General features: G+C 38.8%; 1 non-coding gene across 1 annotated transcript; it reads left to right on the top strand.

Annotated features, from left to right (window-relative positions):
* The first annotated feature begins 1398 nt into the window (after positions 1 to 1398).
* On the top strand, positions 1399 to 1533 carry LOC132538485 (U8 small nucleolar RNA). Its single transcript, XR_009549841.1, has one exon. It is a non-coding gene; the product is annotated as a U8 small nucleolar RNA (small nucleolar RNA).
* Positions 1534 to 4690: the final 3157 nt, after the last annotated feature.

Here is a 4690-nt window from a genome sequence, read left to right as displayed (position 1 = left end):
GGTTTCTTGTGTTTTTGCTATTATTTTATTTATTTGTTTTCTCCATAGGTTCCATAAAGAAATTAATTGAATTAGAGTCATGTTGTACTTAGCAATTCATCCAGAATTCTCAACATGGCAGATAAAAAAAAAGATAGAATCTGGTAGTCGGGTTGTAGCGCCCCAGATTAAGCGCAGGTGGCAAAAAGCTCCAGGACCCGCATAAGGATTCCGGTTGAAGCCCCTGGCTCCCCACCTGCCCGGGGTCGCTTCACAAGTGGTGAAGCAGGTCTGCAGGTGTCTATCTTGCTCTCCCCCTCTGTGTCTCTCTTCCTCTCTCCATTTATCTCTGTCCTATCCAACAACAACTACATCAATAACAACAACAATAATAACCACAACAATGATAAAGCAACAAGGCCAACAAAAAGGGGAAAAATAGTCTCCAGGAGCAGTGGATTCCTGGTACAGGCACTGAGCCCCAGCAATAACCCTGGAGGAAAAAAAATAAAAAAGAAGAAAGGAAGGAAGGAGGGGAGAGAGAGAAAGAGAGAGAGAGAAGGTAGAATCTAAATTAAAGTTGTTTACATACAAGTTGTCACAAAACAGTGCCTAATGGTTTAACTTCTATTATACACAGTAATTTATAAATCAGAAATACATAGAGAGTTTAGTTGGCTAATTCTCTATGGAATGTCTTCTGGGGCTGTGGTTAGCTGAAGACAATACTGGATTTTCTAGTTGAGATATTTCCCTCACAGGGTTGACAGTCTTCTTCTTCTAGCATTTGCCCTTCTTCCATAGCCAGTCAACAGGTCAGGTTGAAAGCTGTCAGGAGCTGCTTGTTGCTGGCTTTGAAAGTGACTGGGATCCATGTGGATTCAGTCGGCTAGGAAGGATCGTCAGTTTCCCCAATGAATGGGTACTCACGGGATGCACCATGAGAAGGTCGATCCAATGGGTTGACAGTGAAATATGTCTACTCTTGAGGTTCAGCTGAGGTTGACCACATATATCCTCTCTAGCAAGGTAGCCACAGAGGCAAAATTTATGGTGACTACTTCTACCAGAGTGGATGTCTCAGGGAAATTTGAAGTTGAATTCCCTTCTGTGAATGAGCTTCGGAAGTTTCTCAAAGCTCTAAATTCTGCTCCTTGCAATAAATAGCCTCTGTGTTTAGATTTCATAGGAGAGAACATAGGTCCCACCTTCTCATGGTAGGAATGTCAAACAATTTGAAGACATGTATTTAACCTGCAATATTGTGACGAATCTTTTTTTAAAATTTGTGTTTCATTAAACAATCCTTCTATATCTTAACACCCTCCACATAAAAGGAACATTCAAAATTTCATTACTATCTAAACATGCGTAGTGAAATGTTACAGAAATATCTTGTATTTGAAAATACAAGAATCATAGTCAAAAAGGTTAATCCTTCTCTGTTCCTCCTCTGGAGGGCAGATACAAACATGATAATTGGAATACACATGATTCTTGATTAACGACTCTGTGTAGTCAGGGCTCTCAATACCCTGATTGCTCCTATTTGATTCTTAGTGACAAAAAAAAAGAAAATACAAGAATCAAAATATTTAGTTTGCTTTCATTTTGATGTCACAGGGACTTCAAGCATATGTAACTTTACTGTGGTATGCCACCTTGTCCATATAGCAAGGGATGAACAGGAGAAGACAGGAAGGAGAGACACTACAACGCACATGCTTCCCTCAGTGTTGCTATAGTATGTACATGTGGGTCTCAGGCTTGAACTTGGGACATCCCTGATGAGCTATTTATACAACTCTGCATTTTTTATTTTTAGTGAGAAGAACAAGTACATGTGAAAGCTTTGCCTATATTTACCTGCATGTATTGATGTGATTTAAGCTTTGTTAATCAGACAGACAGTTTTACTGAGACTGAGAAGCCACTTTTAATAATGTAACTAATAATTTCAGTTCTAAATCATGGTTTCACTAACATTTTGACACCATTATTTAGAAAACTTTCAAAAAATAGTTTGATTCTATTAACTATAGAATAGATCTCTAGGTTACTAACAATGCAAAGTTTTTTTTTTTTTTTTAGAAGCATGAGCATTCTTTATGTAATGTACAAAGGATTTACTTGCTAGTGTTTTCACTGTCTGAAGTTATCTGGTTCTGCATTATCTTACCCTAGGGAGACAAAAATACCTGAACAATTCTCAGTAAGGTAAATAAATATTTTTTATCTTTACAGTGGAGTTGGGCCATACTTTAAACTTCTTCCAACTAAAAGAAATTTCATCCTCTATCTTTCCTGTCCCTTATGTACTGTATGTGGTTATGATACAACACATTGTAAACTTGTTTTTCTATCCTTCTTGCTAAGCTATAAAATAACTTAGTAATCTTGTCATTGCCAAATGCTATCACATAGAGATTCTTAACAACCATTTCATGATTTTATTCCTTGTCTTGTAAAGACATTGTTCCAGAAACTTTAAAAATGTATGAGTACATATTGCTTATTTAAAGGAATGCTAAATATTGTGGCTTTCCAAACCTTATGAGAGATACTCTTCTGGACACTTAGATCAGTAGTTTTTTTTTTTCTATTTTTTATTGGGGAATTAATGTTTTACATTCAACAGTAGGTACAATAGTTTGTACATGCATCACATTCCCCAGTTTCCCATATAAAAATACAACCCCCACTAGGTCCTCTGAATCCTTCTTAGATCAATAGTTCTTAATCATGAAATACATTGCCTCTTCGTCAGGTAGTTGTGAATCATGTTGAATTTAAGAATCACTCAAGTCTACTGGTTTTCAAACTTGATCACATATTAAGATCACCTGGAAAGTATGAACAAACATTGGTAGCTTGGTTCCTTTACTCATAGATTCTTTACAGTGTCACACGTCACAGTCACTTTTCTTTTTAAGTGGGTCATAAATCAGCTTCAATCAATTTTAAAAGATTTAAATCAGACACACATACACACACACCCCATCCACAGTGTAAGTGCACATACACCAGAGCAATCTCCCTCTCTGTTTCTCTTTGGGGGAAATTAATTGAGATACTATCTCAATTAAACTTCCCATTTGAAAGACACCTCCAACTCAGCATTTTTTGCCCAGGCTTCCCTGGACTGAAGACCCCACCAATATGTCCTGGAGCTCTGCTTCCCCAGAGACCCGCCCTACTAGGGAAAGAGAGAGGCAGACTGGGAGTATGGACTGACCAGTCAACGCCCATGTTCAGTGGGCAAACAATTACAGAAGCCAGACCTTCCACCTTCTGCAACCCACAACGACCCTGGGTCCATGCTCCCAGAGGGATAGAGAATGGGAAAGCTATCAGGGAAGGGGATGGGATATGGAGACTGGATGGTGGGAATTGTGTGGAGTTGTACCCCTCCTACCCTATGGTTTTGTTAATTTATCCTTTCTTAAATAAAAAATAAATTTTAAAAAAGATTTATTTATTTTAAGAGAAAAACAATACCATGCTGGCATATGTAAGGCCAGGGAATGAATGATTCAGGTTATACAGTCTAATTCCTGAGCCATATTTTTAGTTATAGTACATTTTTATAAAAATTGACTTTTAATAAAGATGAGTATGGGATGATCCCACTCATCAATAGAAGCTGACTAAGAAGATCTGAAAGGGAAACTAAAAGCAGGACCTGATCAAATTGTAAGTAGGGCACCAAAGTAAAAACCCAGTGGTGAGGGGTAGGCATATAGCTTCCTGGGCCAGTGGGGGGTGGGAGTAGGCGGGAGGGATGGGTCACAGTCCTTTGGTGGTGGGAATGGTGTTTATGTATACTCCTAGCAAAATGTAGACATATAAATCAGTAGCTAATTAATATGAGAGGGGGAAATAAATTGTATGTCTCAAAGTTTCTCAAAAGACAAACTGAATCTTTTTAATATATAGGCTATGTATTTGATATGCGGACTCTCTCAAAAGCCTAGACCAAGTAGATTAGAAGCTTCCAATAGCACAGCTATATACAAGATACTGGGTACTGTCCAGCAAACCATAACAAAGGGACTTTTCAAAGTTAACCCAATTAACAAATAATGTGATGATAATATTAACTATTGAGTGTCTTTTTGAACCCTAAGACAGCAGGAACCTCACATCTTCACTATAGAGCCCCTACTTCCCCCAGTCCTGGAACCCTTGGATAGGGCCCACTTTCCCGTATGCATCTCCCAATCCAAACCAAATAACATTGCATCTGCCGATCACAACCTAACCAATGCAACGATTGCTACCTCAACATGCTTCACCTCAGAATGTATCCAGAGACTTCACGTGTGGAATGACAACTCTTCAGCTTCATTACTCGGGTGAGACCTTTCCTTTAATAGTACACTCTAATTTCATCTCAGGTAGTTCACTTTCTAACAAAGTCCCATAACCTAGATATACACCAGTTTCTGTGAGAGAGAGCTTATGTGCACACGTATCCATAAACTACTGCAAAATATATACCTGAAAGCAGGACTACACTAGAGTTTGCAGTGAGTACCTCCCTAACACTTCCTCTCCACTATTCCAAGCTTGGGATCCATGATTGCTCAACAAATTGTTTGGCTTCATATGTTAACTCTGTTTTCAATCACCAGGTTCCAGATGCCACCAGGATGCTGGCTAGGCTTCCCTGGATTGAAGACCCCACCAATGTGTCCTGGAGCTCAGCTTC

Source organism: Erinaceus europaeus, chromosome 4 (genome assembly GCF_950295315.1).
Source record: "Erinaceus europaeus chromosome 4, mEriEur2.1, whole genome shotgun sequence".
NCBI classification, from domain to species: domain Eukaryota; kingdom Metazoa; phylum Chordata; class Mammalia; order Eulipotyphla; family Erinaceidae; genus Erinaceus; species Erinaceus europaeus.
The sequence above is the reverse complement of the archived record's forward strand: the minus strand, read 5'-3'. Positions and strand labels throughout refer to the sequence as shown.